The sequence below is a fragment of the Rhinichthys klamathensis genome, unplaced genomic scaffold (assembly GCF_029890125.1).
Source record: "Rhinichthys klamathensis goyatoka isolate OS25496 unplaced genomic scaffold, OSU_Roscu_1.1 h1tg000121l_1, whole genome shotgun sequence".
Lineage (NCBI taxonomy): Eukaryota > Metazoa > Chordata > Actinopteri > Cypriniformes > Leuciscidae > Rhinichthys > Rhinichthys klamathensis.
In genome coordinates, this window is record NW_026606658.1 from 2,316,437 (window position 1) to 2,343,216 (window position 26,780).

General features: G+C 37.6%; 1 protein-coding gene across 1 annotated transcript in view; it reads right to left on the bottom strand.

Annotated features, from left to right (window-relative positions):
- Nucleotides 1–26,780, bottom strand: part of thrab (thyroid hormone receptor alpha b) — a 156,729-nt gene that overhangs the window by 62,307 nt on the left and 67,642 nt on the right. The window contains exon 2 of the mRNA XM_056255509.1: nucleotides 22,712–22,786. The gene's annotated coding sequence lies outside the window, so the exon portion shown is untranslated. The remainder of the gene's footprint in view (nucleotides 1–22,711; nucleotides 22,787–26,780) is intronic.

A 26,780-nucleotide genomic window follows, 5' to 3' on the forward strand; every position in this document is an offset into this window, starting at 1 on the left:
TACTCCAGTCTCAACATGATCCTTCTAACAAGCTTATTTTGTGTTCAAGAAAAAAAAAACGTATTATTATCTGTTTAAAATGGTTGTGCTGCTTCATAATTTTGCGGAAATAGCAATAAACTTTTTCAGGATTCTTTGATGAATAAAAAATTCAAAAGAACAGCATTTATTTGAAATAAAAATCTTTTGTAACAACGTAAAAGTCTTTATTGCAACTTGTGATACATTTAATGCATCCTTAATGAATGCATCCTTGATTTATTTCTTTAAAAAAAAAATTCAAAAGCCATACTGACCCATTTTGGCTTGACTGCTCGGCCCAAACTAGCATTCAATTCCACATCCCTCCCAAACACAGAAAATATGTTTTCACCAATTAAGCAAACTCAAACTCAGGTCCACAACAAAAGCATAGTGTAAAAAAAAGGATCATACTCGGTGGTAACTCTGAAAACCTGCACACTGAAAGCTGGATTTAATTGCTTGTGTAAACAAAATAAATTACTATAATAAAACAATAAACTTGCCAACATAAAGATAAACACCACATAATTAGCACAAGGCCTGAGAAATCCTGAATTTATTTACTATTGTATCTTGCCACAAAGCACACATTACTAGGCAATACACTGGTAACTGTGCAATAAATAATAGCATCACTCAGAAGTAATCCTTTTTTTTCATAAAATAATCATTATGTATAATTGCCATATGGCACATTTCAGTACCCCACAAAGACTTACGAAAATAAAAAGTAATAAAATGATTATCATCATCTCTCCCTGTGGTGCAGAGATGGTATAGATCTCCATCCAGAGAGACTGCATTAATGAACACAGTGTGTTCTGCTATTCTGTTTTTTCTTTCATTAGAACTGGATTTTCACTTTACAAGACAACCTTTGCAGCTGGATATTGTTAATATGTTTGCTAGTTTCTTGATGAATCATTAAACATCTAATGTCGTTGATTCTTTTGTAAACAGAATGTCTTCATTGTTAGGGATTAATTTCACTAACACACTCTGCGTAATAGTTCTGGGAAACTGCAGCTGTTCTTACTGTGAGCAATAATATCTGTAGTGTATTAGACATATAATATCTGTTAGACAATAATATCTGTAGTTACAGAGACATTAAGAGAAATAGTTCACAAAAAATGAATCAATGAAATCGTTAGTCATGTCATTCCAAACCCATGACTTTCTGTCTTCCATGCATGGAACATAAAATATAAAGTTTAGCGTAAAGGGATAGTTCACCCAAAAAGGAAAATTCAAGTTTTTTGTTTAGTCCATATACCTACAGGTTTGGCAACCAACATTCTTCAAAATATCCTCTTTTGTAAAAAAAAAAAAAAGGTTCAGAATGATGTGAGGGTGAGTAGTGTTATGACACAATGTTCATTTTAAAACTCTTTTATTTAATATCTGTTAGTTAATCTACTGAAGGGCTGTGATTAGAATCCACATAAGAAACGAGTCTAATCATGTCTGATGTGGTGGTGATGATGATGCAGCCAAATTTTCCAAGGCGTCCTTAAATTATTTGACCAGTCATTCAGACAACTCAAACTGTATAGTTTTACACATCCCTCCATCCTATCTTTTATGGTCCTTTGGAGCTTTAGTTTACAGCTTTCGGTCGCTGTATGGAAAACCTCAGCGTCAAACTTCTCATTTTGTGTTCCACAGAAGAAGGAGTTATATGGGTTGGTACAAATGAGGGTGAAGAATTTATCACTTTTTTCACTTTTGGGTGAAGTTTGGGGTCGGTAAGATTCTCACCAAGGCTGCATTTTCTTTATAAAAAATATAGCACAGTATTATTACAATGTAAAATAACGGTTTTCTATTTTAATATATTTTAAAAATGACATTTATTCCTGGGAAGAAAAAACTGATTTTTTTGGCAGCCATTACTCAGAGTCACATGATCATTTCTTCTGTTTTGGTATTCAATTAATATTTCTTAGTATTATCAAAGTTGAAAACAGTTGTGTGATGCTTAATTCTTTCCCCAGCATTTTTGATCATTTTCACACTATTTTCATTGCCCCCAGAATATTTTGATGAATGGATATCTGAACATGTAATATATCAAAAAAATAAACAGACTCTCTGCTTTTAATTAAAAACAAACAAACTTGCAAACTCCTAGCTTATTGCATTCCTTTTATCAACACTTGAATGTGGGTAAGTTTAATTAAAAAAATAGCTAAATTTTGAGCAAAAAGCTGAGAAAATCGTTTTTGTCAAAGACTACGTCCGGATCGGATTCAGAACGATGATCAAAACATATATGGAGTAGATCAAGTCCATCAACTCCCCTAAAGCTTGCACAGCATAGCTCTTCCTGGGCCGACATTTTATTCGGTAACGTTAGGCAGTTTTGATTTATATGCTGTTTAATGTTGATGATCGCGTTATTTTACATATGCATCTGCTTATATCGCTTGTTTCTGCCTTTTCTTCACATGTGTTTATTGATCAGGAGATTCAGTACTCTTTCAAAAGATGCCCAATAGCATCCCCTACCGTATAACAGTGAAAACACGGAAAGCCGGAAATTTCCGTCAATGTTGGGGAAAGAGTTAATATGTTTGTGGAAAACACAATTTATTTCAAAAGAAAATCAGACCCCACAATTTTAAATGGTAGTGCATATTACTAGAAGAACCTGATAAAAATCTTGCGTTTGGCTCATTTGGCATGATTTTACTGAATCAAATGATCTGTGCTCTTAACCTCCAGTAACACAGAATACACTTCAGTCAACCTTATAACCTTATGTAGCCTAGGAAAACCCAGACAACTTCCGGCAAATTTAGATTTGCTCTGAAAGTTAGTCTGGCAAAGAGCTCATTCAAGCTCATTTCCAATCCGCCGAAATCGAGGCACCAATCAGAAATGTTGGGGCGGGCTTTACACGATGACGACAGCGCTGGGATTTTGAAGCAGATTTTGTAGCATACATTACAAAGATGGATGCCGCCGTCAAACATCACTCGTTCGAATCAGCTATCGCGTCTGTTTTAAGCGATTTGAACGTTTCCTTTTTGTTAAAAACCGAGCAAAGAACAACGCTCGGAGATGTTTCTTCACCGCTCTGCATACGTCATCTCCTTCATCGCTCTGATTGGTTTTAGGTCTATCCGCGACGTCCGTTGGTGACGCCCCTCTGGAAATGATTTGTCTATGACGCTTTGCCAGACCATAACTCAGTTACAACTGAGAATGGTCTGGTTTTAACCAGGCTAAACCTTATGAATACAAACTCCCTAAGCTTAAAGGGATACTCCACCGTTGTTTCATATTAAACTATTCCCTTAACTAAGACGAGTTGATCCATACCTCTCTCGTCTCAGTGCGTGCACTAAATCGCTCTGTCTTGCGGCGAAACTTTGTTAGCACTTAGCTTAGCCCAGTTCATTCATTAGGATCCAAGCAGAGAAGCGACCAAACACCTCCACGTTTTCCCTATTTAAATACAGTTACACGAGTAGTGTAACTCGACCAAGAATGGTGACACAAAATAAAACGTTGCACTTTTCTAAGCGTGTAAAGTGGATAACTATAATGTATGGCGGAATACCATAGCAAGTGCTTGGCAGTGTTGGGAAAGTTCACTTTCTACATGAACTAGTTCATTTCATAGTTCATACTTCACAATTTCGAAAAAGATCACGGTTCCAAAAAACGAACTAGTTTATAGTTCTTTTTTTCCATATGTTTCTGCGAGCTATTTTTTTTTTTATTATTATTGCCACAACCCATATACAACCACTACAGCAATTATTTTATCAACGGGCAAAGTTTGCACAGAAATGTAAAATTTTTCCCATCCTCACCGAGCTTGTCTTTAAACTGATCATACGATGCGACGCCTCCTCGATGTTTTGTCGACGACTACATGCTGCTTCTTGTCTTGATGACGCATGCGGCGGCCGCGGTGCGACACTGGTGGTTGGTGTTGCCAGATTGGGTGTTTTTTTTCGCTACATATTTAGGCCTGTTTATGTGTGTTTTAGCGGGGTTTTCGCCTGGAAGGCTCTATAGAAATCTGGCACCCTATTGAACGAAGTTAAACTGAGAGAGCGTGCGTTCACAGACACCAGAATACAGTCCGTTCAGTTCACATTCGCCCAAAATATGAACGAGTTCATGAACTATCGTTCAATGGCTCTGTGGGTTCAGGCACAACTGTAACTTAAATAGGGAAAACGTGGAGGTGTTCGTTCGCTTCTCTGCTTGGATCCTAATGAATGAACTGGGCTAAGCTAAGTGCTATCAAAGTTTCGCCGCAAGACAGAGCGATTTAGTGCACGCACTGAGACGAAAGAGGTATCTATCAACTCGTCTTAGTTAAGGGAATAACATAGTTTAATATGAAAAAACGGTGGAGTATCCCTTTAATGGTGATTGAGGCAGTGAAACTCTATAGATGTATGGAGAGCATTTTAACAGACATCAAACACACACACACACAAAACCACCTGTTTCAGCTGCATGGGGTCTCCACATATGACCCTGCTCCATGTCTCCATGCGAGGGCTAATCACATTGTGCCTTATATGTAATTATGTACCTCATTAACCAAATCCCAAGAGTCATTAGGGATTAACTAATATCCATACGGTTTGCCTCGCAGTTACGCGCATATCTGCGTTATTAATTTAGCCCCCTATCCATCTCCACTACGGGCATGGCCTCCCGGAGGTGCTCTGCTCAGGTCAGCGACCTTATGAGAAGAACGCAGAGGCATATTTTCACTTAATTGGGTATTGTGGATTTAATTAAATCGCATTGAGAGGGACATTTCAAGGTGGCACTGAGCCTGCGGACTCAACCTGAACAGCCAGACAGGAGGCCGCTCACGCTTCGTGCTCTGCCAAGGATGTGCTTATCACTCTCCCTCTATCTATAGCTTCTTTATCTTCTTTATAGCCTTATACCATCCTTAAAGCACTCTCACTCGCCTTCTTTGTTTATCTTCGTCTCAGCCGCACACACACACAATGCTGATGAGCTCACAGTATGTGTATATACTGAAAGAGTGCCTTTATGATGAGACTAGATAAACATAAAAGCCAAGTAGGTAAAATAAAAGCCAAGTTAACATACCACACTCATGCCCTGTGCCTAAGCCATACATACACATATAAATGGAAGTGCAAATAGAAGAACTGCAAATCTATTACATGATATAATGATTATAAAAAAAATACATCAATATGTGCTCAGAAAAGCCACCAAATGAAAATCATTTAAAACCGAACTTTTTTGTGGCAGATGAGAGCGTTGATTAGTTTTTAATTGCTGCTCTGGGTATGTATATAAAATTACATAATTTTTAATAAAAATAAATGTTTTTATTTGTAATAGTTATTTAATTATAATATTTAAAATTATATTAATTTAAAATTAACAAGAATTTAAAAAAATTGTAATTAAACATGCTTTCCTTTTTTTTACAGAATTTACATTATAATTCATACATATATATAGCAATCATTTTTTTTAATGTTTTTGAAAGAAGTCTCCTATACTCACCCAAGCTGCATTTATTTGATCAATGATAATAAGAAAGAAAAAAAATATATTATTATTGTCCTGCTTAATATTTTAGTGGAAACCATGATCCATTTTTTCACAATTCTCTGATGAATAGAGTTTAAAAGAACAGCATTTATTTATCTTTTTTAATATTATAAATGTTTGTGTTGTCAGCTTTAATCCATTTAATACACTTTTGCTTAAAGCAGCAGTGCGTAGTTTTTTCTCCTTCTCGCCATCTCTGTTCGAAATCTGCAATTGCAGTCATTCGCGGAATTATCAACTTTATGTGGGTTGTGCCTCGCCACGGCACAGATATTTATCCGTGTTTTCGCATGGGTCTGGTTGCAGTCTCTTTTTTTCTGTAGCCACTCCGAAGTCCGAAGTCTTTTGCATTTTACAACGGGTAAATCTCTAGTTGTCACTGGTGATTGTCGTTTGAACCTTTCTGGATCCGCCATCAAATTGATAAGTTTAATTATATCAAGTGCTGTGAGAAAAGGCTATAAATCTCCACCTCCAGCATCCTCACACGCAATATAGCCTACTAGCCGAGACTCCTCCTTTATGTGTACAGATGTGACGTAATGACGCAAAGACATGCTCGAATTTCCCGCGGAAATCCACCAGTGCCACTGGAATTAAAAACATTATTACAAGCTTACCGCTTTGAATCGAGCTAAGGCAAGCAGATAGTTTTGAACACTGGCTGGTTACGTACTTGCTCAAAAATTTATATTGGGTAATTTTTAACCCCAAAAAGTTACAAAATGCAGCTTTAATAAAAGCATTAAATTATTATTAAAGCAGTAATAAAGCATTTAAAAGTTCAAAAAGAATCTTAGTCATGCTTTTAATATAATCTTAATTTATCATTAATACACAATTGAAATTAAATATACTTATATTAGTATAATATTATAAAATATTAGCATGTTATAATTATAATATTTTCTTTGAACTTTTTTTTTATATATTTTATTTTAGAGTTTAATTTAATTGTACAAAATGAACATGTTAAACTGACAGCCATTTGACATCAATATTAAAGAACAAGAAGAAACTCTCTCTACATCTCAAAGCGTGTCAATCGTTCATGTGGCTCTGCTCACATTTCGATGATTAACAAGCTGTTGTACTTTTTCCCATTTCCTTCATAAAAAAAAGAAAATAGCATTATGAAAACTAGTATAGATATCACCTTCTGAGCCACAGAGTCAACCCCATTAAATCAATTTCCCCTAATCTGAGTAAAGCTGGCCCGGAGCAGGAAATACTTACTACGGCACAGGCCCGGGAGAAAGAACCATTGTGCTGTGATGCAAAACCTGCGCTGAAGAGGATCTGATTAGCAAAGTGCTGCTCCTTTGGGAGCTCCGCCAGCTTCGCTCTGCCGTGTTCTGCCCAGTCAAACACCACTCCATCTGGCAGCAGACACACTGCTCGCGGGCCACACTGGGGGAAGAGACCAGGGCAGCAGCACCTTACTGCAAGACTGAGGAGCCAGGGTATATAGCCACTCTCACTTACACAAGAAAACACACAGGTGTGCCAGTCAGAATGCATGGGCAAAAAGTAAAAGACCACTGGTAATAACACTTTACAATAAGGTTCCATTTGTTTACATACTGTAGGGTAACGATATTAGTTAACATGAACTAACAAAGAAAAATACTTCTAATGTACTTAATAATCTTAGTTATTACATGGCTCTGTGGAATACTTGATTCTGATTGGTCAATTGAGCCATCCAGCATAACACATTCCCCGATAACTACCGGTAAGAACTGATAACACAGGCTCGTCCGGGTAACTAAAGTCTGCACTTTACACGTGCTAGGAACGTTTTTTCCTTGTAGCAGTTTTGCATTTGGTGAGCTAATAAAATATTAAAACTCAAATCAATATATTTGGTTTGTAGTTATTTAATTATGTCATCCTGTACCGCGGACTGGCTCTCTCATTTCATACAAATGCAGCTGCTGCCATTTTGCGATGATTGTTTCGTACACTGTAATGGATTATAAGGTAACAAACAGGTATGATTTTAAAACGGTTTAATCTCAAATGAATATCTCTTATCCCTATAATTATTTATGTGGTGAAATACCGTGTAATAAGTGGAATGACTGTAACGTATACCTAAATATCCATCTAGTTTGAATTTGCCACTTGCTAGCTTATCCGCAGAAACTTTGTGCTTAGAGAGCTAATAAAATATTTTGCCTCAGATCAATATTTCATGTCTAATCATTAACTTATGTGGCAAGTAACCGTGTAATAAGCAGGACAATGTACATCCAGCCGGTTGTTATCGCAGAATAAAACCCGACAGGGTGATCAGGGCTTTTTCTGCGATAACAATGTACATTATTCCCTTACTTAATGTTAATCTCAACGTTTACTAAAACATTATTAAAATCCAAAGATGTATCTGTTCATATTTAATGGACATGAGCTAACATGAACTAACAATGAACAATTGTATTTTTATTAATTAACATTAACAAAGATTAATAAATACTGTAATAAAAGTATTGTTCTTTTTTTTCAGTTCATGTTAGTTAATGCATAATGCATAAAGTTTGTTAATAATTAATGAACCTTATTCTAAAGTGTTACCACTTAAAATGATATAAAATACAAGTATATATGGTACTGGAAAACAAGAAAAAATACTGAAGACAATGTTGTTTTGCAGTGTGAGCAAGACAACTGTAAAGGTGTGACAATAACCCTTTTGAAAAAAACAAGATGTCCCTCTCTTACAACCCACAAAGTCAATGGAAGTTGATACGTAAGCAATAAAAAGGAGTTATCAGCACAGTATCCGTTACACACTGGTAATTGGAGCAGCACACACCTTCTTGTTTCTAATTTCAGTGAACAGATACACATTTAATGCACTACGGGTTAAAAAAAAAGCATTCATTGAAAACACTGGCACACCCTCTAAGCACTCCCATTAAAACTTTTACACGTGCACGGAGAGGAAGTCCTTTCTTTCCTGCGGCATAGTGGCTTCATATCCTGCTTTGTTGCCACAGCAACGGAAGGTTCACTTTTGGTTTAGCTTTTGATCTTTGACCGAGGTAGCGTGCAGCACCAGAACATTTCTGAGAAACCCCAACTGTCCAAAGGCAAGTACTGAGTCAGAGACCTTTTCCTCTTTCAAAAGAACATGGTCTCGGATACCTAGGACAGTTCAAAACGTCCCTTGTCTATTAACCCTGTAAAGTCAGACATATAAAATAATAGTTTCATAAAAATAGAGCAGCTTGTTGAAACTTTAGACAAAATATGAAAACTAAAAAAAAAAAATATTGATTCATTATTCATTTATTCAATAGCCCAAACTGAGTAATTGATCATATTCTGATATGATATTTAAATGCTTAGTTTTATGATCAAAGCTCTGTAGTTTTAAAGGTGGGGGTCAAAACATAATGCAATGCAATACAATGATGATTGAGTGATGTACAAATAAGCATTCCTCAAAAGCCTGATGTAAATTTTTTATATTTCATACTTGCATTTTAAAGCTGCCGTGGGCCAATTTTTTTTGATCATATTCAGTCAAATCGACACTATAATCCGACAGAACAACATAAATAAAGTGGTTTTAGAAAAAAACCCGAGCTTCTAACTCCACCTGGAGCGTGTTATTTGTTTTGCAAAAATCCACAGCTCCCGGATCATCGGGTCCAATCAGCGCAGGGGGGTGTGAGATCTGACTGTCAATCCCAGATCGGGCACACGCCACCCCTCGGCCCTCGCGCACGTTACAATCACATGCGCACGCCTGAAGTTCGCGCAGTTACGAAGAGTGATGGCGGAAAATCAAGTAAGCTCATTTAGAGTATAAATGACGTTAGCAATTGCAATCTATCGGTAGATTAGCCAGGACAGCATACCTCCAAATACTCCATGGTGTTGATGGATGCTGATGAGACGGGCGCGTTCACTGATAACCTGGTGCACACACACTGACGAGCACGAACTCGGTGGGAGGGTATCCGTTGATAGTGGGGCATGAGAGTTGTAAACATTCAAAATTTTGCCTAAGTCCACTCAATCTGCCAGACTTGCCGACTGCAGCTTTAACATATTTTTTAAGTTGCTTCAGTCCAATAAATGTTTATCTTAATATATATATATATATATACACTCACCGGCCACTTTATTAGGTACCCCATGCTAGTAACGGGTTGGACCCCCTTTTGCCTTCAGAACTGCCTCAATTCTTCGTGGCATAGATTCAACAAGGTGCTGGAAGCATTCCTCAGGGAGTTTGGTCCATATTGACATGATGGCATCACACAGTTGCCGCAGATTTGTCGGCTGCACATCCATGATGCGAATCTCCCGTTCCACCACATCCCAAAGATGCTCTATTGGGTTGAGATCTGGTGACTGTGGAGGCCATTTTAGTACAGTGAACTCATTGTCATGTTCAAGAAACCAATTTGAAATGATTAGAGCTTTGTGACATGGTGGAAGTAGCCATCAGAGGATGGGTACATGGTGGCCATAAAGGGATGGACATGGTCAGAAATAATGCTCAGGTAGGCCGTGGCATTTAAACGATGCCCAATTGGCACTAAGGGGCCTAAAGTGTGCCAGGAAAACATCCCCCACACCATTACACCACCACCACCAGCCTGCACAGTGGTAACAAGGCATGATGGTTCCATGTTCTCATTCTGTTTACGCCAAATTCTGACTCTAACATCTGAATGTCTCAACAGAAATCGAGACTCATCAGACCAGGCAACATTTTTCCAGTCTTCAACTGTTCAATTTTGGTGAGCTCTTGCAAATTGTAGCCTCTTTTTCCTATTTGTAGTGGAGATGAGTGGTACCCGGTGGAGTCTTCTGCTGTTGTAGCCCATCCGCCTCAAGGTTGTGCGTGTTGTGGCTTCACAAATGCTTTGCTGCATACCTCGGTTGTAACGAGTGGTTATTTCAGTCACTGTTGCCCTTCTATCAGCTCGAACCAGTCTGGCCATTCTCCTCTGACCTTTGGCATCAACAAGGCATTTCCGCCCACAGAACTGCCGCTCACTGGATGTTTTTTCTTTTTCGGACCATTCTCTGTAAACCCTAGAGATGGTTGTGCGTGAAAATCCCAGTAGATTAGCAGTTTCTGAAATACTCAGACCAGCCCTTCTGGCACCAACAATCATGCCACGTTCAAAGTCACTCAAATCAACTTTCTTCCCCATACTGATGCTCGGTTTGAACTGCAGGAGATTGTCTTGACCATGTCTACATGCCTAAATGCACTGAGTTGCCGCCATGTGATTGGCTGCTTAGAAATTAAGTGTTAACGAGCAGTTGGACAGGTGTACCTAATAAAGTGGCCGGTGAGTGTATATATATATATATATAAAAATTTATTCATTAATTTAGTCAGCTATTTTTTTATTTAAAAATGTAATTTAAAATGTAATCATTTAAAAATATTAGACCATATTAGACAAAAATGTGCTTTAGTTTTCATTAACTAAAACTAGACTAAAATGCCAAGACATATAGGCCTGGATTAGGCTTTAGAAAAATTAGGACATTTAAGAAAAATAAAAAATTTAACTACATTTTAGTCTCATCTTTTTTTTCGTCAACAATATTCTATTGATATAGCATGCTGAGTTATCAATTAATGACATTGGTGTCGTCTGGTCTTAGTCATGGAAAAAAAAGTCGTTAACGAAATGAACACTAATGTGTACCACAACCTAAAGGTGGACATTTTTACAATTATACTAAAAGGCTTTTTAAAAAAGTATTAACGATTAATCAGGGTGCCGAAGGTATGTAAAAGATTATGTGTAACAGGTTTTTCAGCAAAGTTTTACATGCTGTCTGATCACATCATCACCGCATGGCTGATTTGCTCTTCTGATCCTGCAGCCGATGAGATTGCTTGCTCAACATTTAAATAGTCTGGTTCAGTGTTCGCTAAAGACTAGTCCTGCAGCAGGTTATCAGAGATCCTTTGAAACCCTCCACCTCCCCCAGCTCCACCTGCCCAGATCTACTATGAGATTTATGTATGTCTATTCATGCAGTAGCAGCCTATCTTATATTCTCACATCAGTGTGTCTGTGAATCTAGTGTATTGGCAGTAGCAGCAGCAGCATAGCAGATCTAGTCTGCCAAGACCAAATACATCAACACTGCCATATTTATTAACATACTAAAACTATTTTGAGAGTTGTCATGATCTAACATACCTGCACAGACATTATATATACCTTGTATAATATACAGTAAATTATACGAGGCAGGATCGCACAGGTCTCATCAAGTCTTCTTCAACAAGCTCAAAACTATGTGACCTAAAAATTCTCGTCACTCCACTTGCATCACAACACCATCTGTAAGGTCTAGACACTATTAAACAACCACTCATCTAGTTATACTATACGCCACACATTCCATGGTTAAATCCGTGTATGTTTTGTTTAATTAAGCGAGAAGATGATATTACCTTGGGATATAATCCAGCTTAGCAAACAGTAAGAATTAACATATTAACTCAGGAAGAAATGCAGGCTCCATATCTCCCGAGACCTGTCTGGTAACATGTTTGTGGGGTTGAACAACTCTTATGGCGATGTTTACGTTAAATAAGCATTTGCAAAAACTAATAGCGCATGAAGCAGAGTGAAATGAAAAGCATTTGTTGAGTGAGAATCTAGCCACCGCTGTTCTTAAGGCCAAGTAAGGAAATGGAGGCAGGGTAAGACACCACTGACTGGCTTAATTGTCTTCCGTTGGTATTTCATCTGGGTTAAAGTTGAAAGATATCATGAACTGGTTGGAATTTCAGCTTTGCTCTTATCCGACGACCCTAATCCCTCCCTACAGGAACTGCATCCGTATAGTTGAGGTGAGGTGGAAACACCTGTACAGGTAACACTGATAATGGTCATAATCAGCAAAAGGCATTTGAGAGAAAGAAATGGGAGAGAGTAGGACAGGGACCAATGGTCAAACAGTGGTGGAAAATGTCAAATGAGATAATACAGAGATAAAACTGTTTCCAACAGTTAAAATGACAAAAAAAAAACCTGCATACTCCGTGTACAAGACATGTTTGATAACCATCTGGATGCTTAAAATTGATCGGAAAAATGCATGTTTTAAACAGCTTATTGTACAGGTAAGATAATCGCCTAACTAATGCGCTGCTTCACTGTAACGCACAAATACAGACAGTAGATCGCACATCATGCGCAGAACAAGCACACAGAAACATTCAGTAGCGCAGAAATGCCGTCAACACTGTTCTCTGATTTATCAATAAAATAGTTTAAAACTGAAAAGTTCTAGCATATATGTTTTAGTAACTAAAACCCACAGCTTCACTATGAGTAGAGAGAGGCTGCCAGGTAGAGTTAATTCACACGCAATCGCTCTCACTAATGTATTCATATAAATGTAATCTTTACTGTGCTACTTTATCCGTTTAGAAAGAGCAGAAATCTGTGAGAAATATAACGACCCAAAGACAAAAGAACTGATAAAAAATAAGCTGTTATGTAGGAGCAATAGCCTCGTCTAAATTAGTTATGCAGTTATTATAAATCATATTTAAACTAAATATTTTTTAAATATATTTAGTTGAATATCTAGTGAAAACACATCATTCAATATCTCTACGATTAGCCTGAACATTTTGGTCATGCTACCTACCCCTTGCGGATAGGATGCTTCTGTGCTCAGGCCCAGGTGTGGCAGCAGCAGGTGTATCATGGAGTATCAGTGTGAGAGATCCATAATCAAACTAATTAGCAGATTAAACAACATAGTAATGCGTTTCAGAGAGGCGGGAGGCTCTGTGTGCTAATCCGCCTCCTTGTCTTTCCTGACATCACCACTAACAGAGAGGATGTAGCAAAACAAACACATGCATTTTCCTTTTAAATAATGCAAATGTTCGTCTCACTACACATCTGGCACAATTAACAACACTTAACGCATTAACAACATTCAAAATGTCAATTCAATCCACCATATTCTCTTGACCTACAATGTATCAAAATGTAAATAATAAGCCAATTAGAATTTTGTCACATGTAATTGTGATGTTATTCAACATTGCTGGCACTGTGCTACCTACATGAATTTAACAAACATTTGGAAAAGCCTCTTCGGTTATTTTTAACAGATGTCACAAACTACAAAATGAACCTCTCAGGGGGGAAAACAGTAAGTCATTCTGCTTCAAAACGTAGAACACGCCAAATTATTCCCATCTGTGGGTTAATATCTTCTGATGTTCAGCCATTCGCATTAGTCTTCATTTTGCGTTTGGGTGGAAATACCCAAGTTGTGTTTGCGAGAGGTTGATATTTCTCACTATTTTGAATAAGAGCTCAACATTTATGGTGATTACCTTTACCATGTCAGGCTTCATCAGTTATTTAGCTCTAAATAGAAGCTGGATATCTGGATATTTACAATGTTCATTTAAATGTGTCACTCTGGGAATATAAAAGGAAAAATGTCACAACATCATCATAGCTCAACAATAAAGATGACACAGGGATGAATTAAGAGTTTCGGCCAGTTGACAGATGTGTGGTGGTGTTCAATAAATCTTACATTAGTTGACCTTGTATACATGGTTTTATACCTTGCATACTTAAACATGTGCTTATGTGATGTACTGCAGTGCACATTATCAAAGTAACGTTGTTAGACGGCTGACGTAGATTTGAGCAATGTGACTTCATTAGTAATGTTTTGCATCATTGACACTGTCCAACAAGCATGTTTATAATTTTATTTCTGTCTTTATTTATATAAATCTACATTACATAGATTGTAATGGCTATATTGCCGTTTCCAGTTCCAATTACTTCCATAATTTCCAGTTATTAAAACATTGAAAGTAAAAATGATTCGCACATACAAAAATTAGGGATGCACTAGTCATGATTTTTCATGATTGTACTAGCCGGTTACAATTATACAGACAAGCAAATGGGCCAATCACGATACCTGTTGCCAATTGTTTTGTTTTTCTTTTCTGCATTTTAATTATGACCCCCCCCCCCCCAAAAAAATGCTACACAAACACGTAAATGTAACACGAGTAGTTATTTTTGATTTCAAAATTCAAAATTTAGAGCAAAAACAACATGGTCTGACTTCAGCTTTGTGAAATTATGCTAAAATAAAACATACCTGCACGTAACAGCAGACAGACTGAATGAAAATGTAAATTCACTCTCTGTCAGTAGGTGGCGCTTATGGAATAACGGCAATATAGCCTTTTCTTGGTTACAGCTGTACACAAAGGAGCGCTGTGCTTATAAAAACACTACTTTGATAGGCAATATACGGAGGTAAGAGGAAAAGGAAATGCCATCGAAACATTTCTGAAAACAGTCAGTTCCCTTCAGAGATGCATTCATATAAACCCCCGCCCTCAATAAAGGTAACTAATAACACTGTTTACTTCTTGGAAATGCACAGATAACAGTAAAGCACTGAGTTTTAATCAAATTAACTTATGTTAACAAAAAAATACCATAAAAAAACTAATTTTTATAGGGAGAAATGTTTTTTGTTAGTTTTTTTGGTCATCATTAAAAAAGATTAAATCCATGGAGAATGTTGGCTTCTCCTGGTTTCCACGTCAGCGCAGATCTGATATATATGGTTTATAATAGAGAATTCTGTGCTGAATTTGAATGTCTCTCACTAGATCTTGCAATAATGTTATTAATACTGCGGTGAATTCAAACACCTTCTCTCTGGATCTCCCAGCACTGTGGTAACAGTGTTACGGTGTATGCCATTTGATGTTTTTCATATGCTATACTGTGTTTTACGGTGCAATAGAAATTAGCAGCTCTTACCAGTGCGACCGTCAAGAAAAAAGGTAGCAAAAAGTCTGGAGCACTGCAATTGAATATTTAATATGCATTCATTTTCTTCCAAAATTTTGAGCATAGCGAACAGTGAGCTTGCTGCGCCTGGTATAGTATTTTCCCTGTCGGCACATGTGTGATCTCCTCTTTTCGTCCATCTTCGGTGTGTCACGTATCTGGTCTGTGTTAACATCATGTTTACAGATTTCGTAATATTTCCACACAAATGACATTTTAGGAAATTATTGCAATGAAGTTTGTGCGGAATAGAGATCAGCCTAAATAAAACAAAAAACAGCCAGTCGTGTGTTTGGAGCAAAAACCAGCCGATCACGATTTATAGCCGGTCGGGCGTGCATCTCTAATAAAAAATACATTGCTAAAAATCTATTTTATCTTTTTGTTTTTCTGCGGTAGGGCACCTGAAAATATGAAACCAGCAGGAAAGAAAGAACTGAGCAAACGCTGACCTGTACAACTGAGCCCTGATTCATACTTCTACATTGGAAATTCAAAATGACCATAGAAAGCCTTACAAACACAGAGCACCTCAGGCTGTTAAAAGTGCAGGTTTTTTGAATTTGTGTAAAACATAGGCAGCAACAGTTTAATTAACAAGATTCAGCAGATGAACACAAAAAACAGACTGTCGTGAACCTCTCTGTCTGTGTGCGTCCCATGCTGTGAGCTCCCCAGGAAGTCTCCACATCCATGTCTAATCCACTTATAAACTAAATAGAGAGGAAGTTCCTCTCTCTCTCTCTCTCTCTCACACACACACAAACCTACAGGCTATGGAAATTCAAACACACTATACATAAATGCAAACTGGTTACGCACATATGCGTCACATTGTACACGCTCCCCCAAAGGGCAAAAACCACACTTTCAAGCAGGCAACTGCTTTCATGTGAATGAAAAATAATGTATGTTCCCCTTGGAGGTGGACTAGTGACTTTCCTTTTCATAATGAAGCTTATTAGACACCTGGAGAGGGGCACAATAGCTATTCACACTGAAACTACCCTGGGCGGTAACATTTGAGCCTTTTAAATTAAGCATATGACATTGAAAATATGGATCTAGGGATTTATAATGACAAGGCCAGTTCAAATTTATAGCGAGCATTCAATTCATATCAGCACCACAACGTGGATAGCAAACCAGCGTGAAATCTCGGCTTTCCATGACACAAATAGCTCAGGGCTGACAGAGTTGCCATGATCATGCGCAAACAGGCAGACCTACATTTTAGAAATCTGGTTTTACATTTGAAAACAAACTTTTGACACCCATGGAAAGCCACACTCAGCGACCATATGGAGAGTACTTTCTCGATCTGGCAAGCTCTAATCTGATTGGCTGAATTTATGCAAGATCTGGAAGTTTTTTTTTTTTACATGGAAACAAAATCATGTTTACAAGGAAGAGACTGATACAGCAAATGGCTTTTATTGATTAATTGAAGGGATGTAGAATATGCTCATGCAGAATAAGGGCATTAATATGTGCTTTAAGTACTTTTAGTTAATAACCAGTTAATAATTATGGTTACACTTTAGTTTAGGTCCAATTCTCACTATTAAAAAGTTGCTTATTTGCATGCATATTACTAGGATATTGGCTGTTTATTAGTACTTAAAGCACATATTAATGCCCTTATTCTGCATGAGCATATTCTACATCCCTTAATCCTACCCAATACCTAAACTAAACAACTACCTTACTAACTATTAATAAGCAGTAATTAGGAGTTTATTGGGGCAAAAGTCGTAGCTAATAGTATTTTAATAGTGAGAATTGGACCCAAATCTAAAGTGTGAACATAATTATTTTAAATTTTAGTTAACTATAATAACCATTAGTGACATCAAATCTTTGAAAGTTATGAGGTGCATGAGCAGAGCTGTATATTACTCAGGATTACATCTGTCAAATAATCCACTTATTACTTTTGGACAGGCAGAAATCGGATTACATTTTCTACCATTTTCTCCAGTGTTTTCCGTTCAGATACTCTCACCCCTAAACATCACAAATTCTGGGTGGTCATTTTATATGTTACTCAGATGGTCACTTCTTGTCTAAGTGAGCGTTTTTTTGTCAGAATAAGTTGCAACGAGGATATATACCTTTTGTTGTTTAGTCAAAGATCCGGTTACATGAGACTAGCCTGTCCTAAAACTCTCAAATAAACATTTGTTAATGCTACAATGTAGGAGGGAAGTGTCAAGCAACGGGACACTTACTTTCCCCCTTGCTCTATTTACCTAATGTCCCAAATTAACAGGCTGTAGGAAAACCTGAGCAGCTTTGCAGTGAAGGAAAGCAAAAGAAACCGGGGTATGGGGGTGAGATTCAGTCTATGTGTTCTGTACAGACGGTCTATGGATCATTTTTGTCTTCCAGGAAACCATTCATTGATGCAGGAGTGGCATATTGCAGAGGTTAGAAAAATCAATGATGTGTGTAGAAGGTCTGAGCATACAAATCTGTGTCAAAAGCCAGAAACACTCTTGCACATGTTTACGCTGCACTGCTGCATACTTTCGAAAAACGAGGGCCCCAGGACAGTACGCAGTGTACTTTTATTTCTGAACGCCGTGTAATTTTTTTTACATTTTACCAATAGGGGGATGGTACAAAAGTTTGGCCTGCCACTACAGAGTAAGGGTTCTTGAACAAGCCAGTGATCCAGGACCCATACAGGAATGGTATAGATATAGTGCACGAAAAACAAAATCCTGGTGGATCAGAAACTTCAGTGTTGAGGACGACGATAAAAGCATAACCACATTTTACACTGTAGTTTCAACAAAGCAACCAGTCTATAGTGGTACTATTTTTTCTGAGTGTAAATATTGGTGTTTTGACGTAATTAAGATTCTTTACTAAATTATGCAATTAATTATAATTTGATAATCTGATATCGGGTTAAAATTCAGTTACTACAAGTGTGTAGTAAAAGTGTTTTTAGCCATAGACGTTCAGCGCATCGTCACGCTGCTGGTGTTTTAAAAAAACACGACGCTCCCATTGATAACAACTATAAAAACGCTTGCTTTGGTGGACACACAGCCTTAAGTCATGTCATCTCAGAACTCTGTGACCTCTGGTCATCTCAGAGAGGGACTGTGGATTTACTGACACTCCACTTTGTTTTCACTGTGTCCAAACTAGGCAATTTGTGAAATCTTTATCCAATCTTAAGACCTCTCTAATTTGGAAAGGAGGCAGCTCAAGGAAAGAGACGGAGAGTCACGTAAAAGCAATATCCCACACAGATCTCACTGCTTACTTCACTTCCCCTTTAGCGTGCTTGAAGTTCATCAGGCCTCGGTGGCGTCGCAGCAGGTGCAATTTATGAGCTGTTAAGAACGTTAGACTGTAACTGAATTTTTTTTTTTAAATACTGTAAACTCTAGCTCCCTCAATTCCCCTCTAACCCCAAAGCGTGAAGCCCTATAATACAGGCACAGGGCCTCTTACTCATTGAGAGTCCGCCAAAGAAAATGCATATCACATTTGGCTCTGGTTTCTTTCTAACACCAATTTCAGAATTTCTAACAAAATAGAAAAAGAACACCACCATAGCTGTTCAGAAACATGTCATGTTCTGGATACTGATGCACCAAACAGACTTTTCTAACTAGTTTAACCAGCAAGTTCCCTGATCAACCAGTGTCACCACTTCTGGGAAACTATTAACACCAAAACAGCATAAACCAACAAGGTAAATCATTCTGGCCTAAGCTAGTTTTTATGTAGGGAAAGTTCTGGAAACTTCACGGCTACTCATTAATTTTGCATCTGTATGCTACCCTGCTTTTCTAAGGCCCCATCCACACTACTGCGTTTTAGTTTAGAAACGGATAATTAAAACGAATACGATCTCCGTCCACACCAGCGTTTTAGCTGCGTATTAGAATTGATCTCCGTCCACATTAAAACGACTGAAAACGCGGATCACGTGACCATTCACCAACACTGGGCATGCGCGTGCCGGTGTAAACACAACTTCATTGATAAAATTATCCCACCATGCTCTGGGTTAACCCCAAACCGACGCTCCATGTACGGTTTTTTTCATATTCAGGGCTCTAATTTCGGCGTGGTATTACGCATCATTTTAATCATTCCCGCAGGTCTCCCACACTTATAATGCGGGAAATTCCCGCAAACATTGATTCACTTTAGCATGTAGGTTGTATGTGTTAATTAATCCACACAGATTCTAAAATCAAATCAGTCATTTTAAAACGTTCTCCGAGACGGAATATCACAAACATCACAGACGCGGTGCTGCGTCTTCTCTCTCTGCACAAGGCAAGCGTCAAGCGCTGCAGGCGGCCAAACTATGCTCTCGCGTTTAGGAGTCGGGACAAGACGGAATATTCACTTGCACAAATCAGGCCAGCATTGCATCGTAACTAACGTTTATAATTTTCACGTCTTTTTGAAGGGATACTTCACCGTTTTTTCATATTAAACTATGTTATTCCCTTAACTAAGACGAGTTGATACATACCTCTCTCGTCTCAGTGCGTGCACTTTGATAGGACTTAACTTTAGCCAGAGACTATTTATATAGAGACATGCCACTTCCCCAATCCTTAATACAACTATATAGGGAAAACCCGTAACGCCAAAGATGGCGGTTGTATGCACATGCCCCGCCCCTCCCGCTGGAAAGCCAATCGTCTGCTTTTAACAGTCAAGCCGGAAAACATTTAAGCCTATCGTCTGGTTCCACCGACGCATGCGCACAGTTGAGGTTTGCGACAGCGGAAAATATGTTACTGTTTGAAAAGGCGGCAGATTTGATGTGTTAGTTGTGTAAATATCAGACATCCCAAGTCTCCCGGAAGTTCCGGGAGTCTCCCGCAGATTGATAGCGGCTCCCTGATGACCGCAAATTAGTTCAAATCTCTCGGAATCTAGAGCGAGCGAGCAGTAGCGAGCAGTAGTGTATGTGCAGTGTAATTGCAGTGTAATCCTGGCACTAGTCCGAGGGCTTTAGAAAAAAAAAAAAAAGTCGACTAGATAATACCAGCTGTTTGCTGTTGCACAGATGTTGGAGAGAGCACCGGAAAAAAATACATCAGTTTCCACAAAATTGTTAAGCAGCACAACTATTTTCAACATTTATAATAATAATAAATGTTTCTTGAGCACCAAATCAGCATATTAGAATGATTTCTGAAGTATCATATGAAACCGAAGACTGGAGTAATGGCTGCCATCACAATCAGCTTTGCCATTACATTTTAAAATCTTAGGGATGCACCGATATGAAAATTTTGGCTGATACTGATAATTCTTTATATTTGAAAGCTGATAATCGGTATATTGGCTGATAAATCTAAATCCAAATTTTTCTATAATTATTATTATATAATACACAAAATAAAACGTTGCACTTTTCTAAGCGTGTAAAGTGGATAACTATAATGTATGGCGGAATACCATAGCAAGTGCTTGGGAGCACTTCGACTAGGCGCATTTATATCTATGGACTCGGCGCAGCAATATCATCACTCCGGCGAGGGAGAGGGGGGACTCACTTTTCACGAGTGATGATATTACTGCGCCGAGTCGAAGTGCTCCCAAGCACTTGCTGCTGGTATATTCCGCCATACATTATAGTTATCCACTTTACACGCTTAGAAAAGCGCAACGTTTTATTTTGTGTATTATATAATAATAATTATAGAAAAATTTGGATTTAGATTTATCAGCCAATATACCGATTATCAGCTTTCAAATATAAAGAATTATCAGTATCAGCCAAAATTTTCATATCGGTGCATCCCTAAGATTTTAAAATGTAATGGCAAAGCTGATTGTGATGGCAGCCATTACTCCAGTCTTCAGTTTCATATGATACTTCAGAAATCATTCTAATATGCTGATTTGGTGCTCAAGAAACATTTATTATTATTATAAATGTTGAAAATAGTTGTGCTGCTTAACAATTTTGTGGAAACTGATGTATTTTTTTTCCGGTGCTCTCTCCAACATCTGTGCAACAGCAAACAGCTGGTATTATCTAGTCGACTTTTATTTTTTTTTCTAAAGCCCTCGGACTAGTGCCAGGATTACACTGCAATTATGCTTCATCTAGAGCAGCTGCCTGTGGGACAGTGGACAGAGCGAGAAAGAGGAGTTCTGTTTTCATTTGTGACACAGCTAAGCTTCAGTAGAGGACAATCTAGCTGCAAACAGGTGTAGAAAACACCTCCTATTCTATTATTTTTACTCTCCTATTATTTTTCAACATGAGAACCCAGCACAGGACATCTGTCAGTCTGGGATGACCTGCTGAAAAATGCATATCACATACACTACATGAATACAAATCAAAGTTGGCAAGTAGACTCAAAGGGTGTTGGATTCCATTTGGAGGAATTATAAACTCTTGTTGCTGGGAAGGGGCACATTTTTCAGCCAGATGTACAGTAGGCTGGAATTCAGAGAATGTGCGTCTCCTATTTCCTTCTTAAGAATGGCTAGACTAGATGCCATTTATACCAAGGCTTTTGAACACCAGGCCTCCACTCCCACAACCCTCATACATTTTTTTTTTTTTTTTAACTCACAAGAATACATTTTTCCCGAAGCCATCGCATTGACCCTATTTGGTAGCCAAGTTGAGCCAAGGAAGTCTCACAGAAGTAGACTATATGTTACCCAGGGACACGATCTGCTACATGAAACATTTTGTGTCATTCTGAACCAGAAGCACATTTCGAGATTAATGTGATGTTTCCTGTAATGGCACAGATTTTCAGCAGCCATTACCCCTTGATCCTTCAGAAATCATTTTATTATACAGATTTAGTGAGAATATTTTTTTTATATATATATATACAAAAATTGCACTATTTTGATTAATATAAAAGTTAAAAAGGCTTGTTTGATTTTTTTTTTACATTATAAATTGTCTTTACTGTCCTTGCTGAATTAAGGTATTACTTTCCTTAAAAAAAAAACGTTTGAAAGTTAGTGTACATTAAACATTTTCAGAAATATAACCTATTTATAATATTGTGCATGTATTTAACAATATATATATGTGAACAATATAACTTCCATACGAGTTTTAGCAAAGTAACAGATATGAAGGTAAATGGAATGAATTTTGTTTCATCAAAAACAACAAAACCCAAAGCAGTCAAAAGTGGCCCATAGCAACTCATGTCTCTTTTTGATGGAGCGTGTATCATACTGCATATTCAGCTATCAACAAGAGGGAAGGCCACAGAACCTACCAGGGTCCTGTTGTGCTTGGTTTCTGGTTAATAATTTCCCCAAGCCTGGGATCGCTGGAACTGTAGGCCGTCAACCTGCGAGAAACCAAAAGATGTTTGTTGAGAGGGGTTCAAATGCAGTATATGGAAAACAAACAGGAAAGGCCAAACAGCAGAAAGCCTAACAAAGAAAAGCAACCACCCTAGGCTTCTCTTCTTCCCCACTACTTCGTCTTGATGGAAAGCTAATCTCCCTCATCCCTATACCATCCCCGCAGCGAATAGGCTGTTTACAGGAAAAACACAGAAAACTGTTAGCTAAGCACTGCTGCACCCATTTCTAAAAATGGGTTGGTACATCTTCTTCTACTGTCATCTTGTTGAATTCCAGTGGCTACAACAGGTATTAACATGTACATTCCTGAAATGTCTCAAATCAAGCGGAGCATTGTCAGCACAAAATTATAAGGCAACGGTAAGAACCTGAAGTAAAAAAAAATTGCTCTCAAAAACACATTCCTTTTCTCTTTTTTTTGTGACTAGCACTGCTAGGCGGCAGGTCTAAACCTCTGGGGTTAATCTTGTTATCTAATCTGATTTCAACAAGACCGTTTTGAGGGGAGGGGGTGATGTCGTAATGTTTCAACTTAAAAGAGGATGGATGAACTTGGATGTCACGCGGACTAAAGACAAAAAGGGAAAATCTGGGCTTGGGGAGTATGTAAATAGCATTGGAGGCAGAGGACTTGAAGACAGGTTTTTGACATGCCAAATTTGTGCCTGATTAGCTCAGGTCAGAGATCAGACCATCTGTTTGCTCAAAGGAGTTACTGCAAACTCCCACACTTGAAGAGCAAGTGCAGTATGACTGAAAACACTTAAACCTCTACAACCTATTTGCTTTACTAAAAACATACTTTAAAAGCAGCTTTGCAGATAGCAGAAGTAGGCTACTGAAAAGCTCCAGGACTAGTTATTACAAACTTGCACTTATTACACACAGCACTTAGCTCAATAAATAAATAAACAAACAAACAAACACATGCACACATACATACATATATGCACACACACACATTTGTATTTTTAGATGTTACAATAAGTTTACCATAATGGTTCAGCAATTTTTTAGCAGTTTCTTTACAATTCAGCCATTATTTAACCAACAACTACCACCAATGTACTTCATTGAAACAGTAAACACTTTAAAGGTGACCTATAGTTCAAAATTGAATTTACCTTGGTATAGTCAAATAACAAGAGTTCATGGACATGACATAGAGTGAATCTCAAACTGGACTGTTTTCGCGTTCTCATTTAATTCACGTTTATGAAAAACACCCCTGAAAAACGGTCGGTTCTCCACACAATACCGACTGTGACGCAATAATCGGGATCATTAATATGTACGCCTCCAAATATTTGCATAATGCCAGCCCTCAATGCCAGGCTTAACTGCGCAGCCGACGCATGGCAGTTGCTCAGTGTGGATGTACACATGAACACAAAAGTATTTTTTAGTTCCTTCATCTGGGCCTCTGAAGAAACAATGGGTTAATTTTATTTTCTCTGGAAATTTCCAAACATTTCACCGAGTGTTTCCTCAACTTGGGCCAATACAGAGCTGGCCTCGGATCGAGCTACCAAGCAACACTTTCTGATGAGTAATTGTTCAAGTTCAGACAGGTAATCTTTCTCTCAAAATCGTTCAATACTGTTTATGCATCAGTAAGTCAAGCCAGTGACTAAAATATCAGCTTCACATCGTTTCTTTTAGTAGGATGAAAATAATCGTATTTAATTTGTGAACAAATTATATACAGAAAGCGATCAAAGAACAATCTTTCCACACAGCGCGAGTTTATCTGGACACTTGCCAAACTCGTTATGAAATCAATGACGCACGTTACTGCACAACGAAGCTCTTACTGTATTTACATCATCGTGTTTGCATTGGTGAAAGCAGAGAGAGTGCAGAAACTGCTTTGCAATGATTAGATCTTCATTCTCGCGATCAACACACAGTCATCTGCTCAATGCTCATCACGGCAACATTTTATGTGATGGGAATAGATCTAAATACTTTAAAAACATCTCACGATTCGTTAATCTCGATAGCTGTTATAGTAAAAACATATAATAGCAGTAGTAAAAGTATTCGGGAGAGAGTTTCACATGTAATGCGTTGCTATTTCATATGCAAGCATGTCAGCCAATCACAGCAGTGGCCGCGGTTACACTGAATCCCACAGCAGACACGCCCCTTCAAACAGAGAGTTCAAATCAGAGGCTAAAAGCAGGCTAGGAAAAATGCCATTTATTTCTAAATTATGATTATTTTTTATCTAAAAAACATACTAACATTATAAGGGTAACCCAGGAAACATTATAAAATAATAAAAAAAAACATTCTAGGGCACCTTTAACTTATGGGTTAATGCATACTGTGTCACATTTCTTTGTACCTGTTATTATTATTTCATATAAATAAATAATAATGGTGTTTGATCTATTTAAATTAAATATATAATCTAAATGTACATAAACACTTTACCTAAGGAAGTGCATATTAATAAATATACTTTTGAACAGAACACTAAATAAGCAATAACAGTTTAAGCTAAATAGCATTTAGAATGTAGTAAATGTAGCATTATGATTTCTAGCTAACTAACAGATATGGACACCGAATTACTTCCTTTAGGTAATGTAATGAACTGAACTGAACTTGCAAGTTCTAGAATAAAACTCAAACCAGTCAAAATTTGTTTCCCCCGAAAGTGGTCCATTGTAACTTATGACTCATTTCATTTTAGATCATAATAAACATAGCCTATATAATATAAATGTATATAAATAATATAAATTACATATTAATAAATATACTAACTATTAATATACTACTAATTATTACAACATAGTGTACATTTCCATTTTTTTTTTAGGTTTATATGACATCATGGCCAATCCACTGCATTGCCCAGTCTCAATAAGTCTTACAATGATTAAAATTTAGCTATATGAATATAAGTGTAATTAAATATAATACATATATAATTAAATATATAAATAAAGATGTTAAAAGTTATTTCTTTTTTTTTTTTTTTTTTTTTTTTTTTTTTTTTTTTTACAACAGAATTACCAGAGGTACATATTAACTTAGATAGGAGAGCCTTCAAATATAGTCTCAGACAAAGCCAAAAAGGTTGAGAACCACTAGTTTAGAGTATCGGTGCATGTGGCCTTTCCTTTCCAATAAACATTCCACTCCTCATCAATGGCTCAATCCAGCTATTGTATAATATTGTATTATATCCAAATCACTTCTCGTTTTATTTCTTTTGTTCACATTTGTGTAGAAAATCAAGTTGTTATAAAGTTGTTTATATATGTTCTTAAAGTGAATCTGGTTTTTACTCTATGTTGGTGTGAAACACACTTCAAAGTTGGTTTGGTACGTTTTAATCTGTTGTCAGCTGCATGGCAATCACATAAATGGACGCCTTTGTGTAAAAAAAAAATGCATGAAAGTTTTTTTCAATTGCCACTAAATGGCCACAGAACCACTGATGCAACTGCAAACTGGTCTCCTGCCAAAACTGTACAAATGTATGAATGAAAACACTACAGCTGAATGATCCATTGAACATATGAAATGATGAGAGAAGTGTGGTACTTTGTCTATTCAGCAGTGTAGTGTAGTCTAGATGCCAGATTCAGATAAAGTTTAGCTTCCTTTGGGAAGACTAGGAGGGAAAACGCAGGGGCTCTTTAAAAAGCTTCGTCTCAAATTGCCAATAGAGACCTTGCTTTAATTACAGCCCTGGCATGGATGCTCACTAGATATAGATAACAGATCTAAAGCCACCAAGTTGAAAGCCAACAGTATGAGCTCTCTGATCGCTGAAATAAATCCTCATGCTGTCTCCATCAGGGAGTAAGGTGTATATTTATCTGACATCCAAATTCATCCTATCCTGCCATTTCGGATGGTCGGATGGTCGGATGGTCGGATGGTCGGATGGTCGGATGGTCGGATGGTCGGATGGATGGATGGATGGATGGATGGATGGATGGATGGATGGATGGA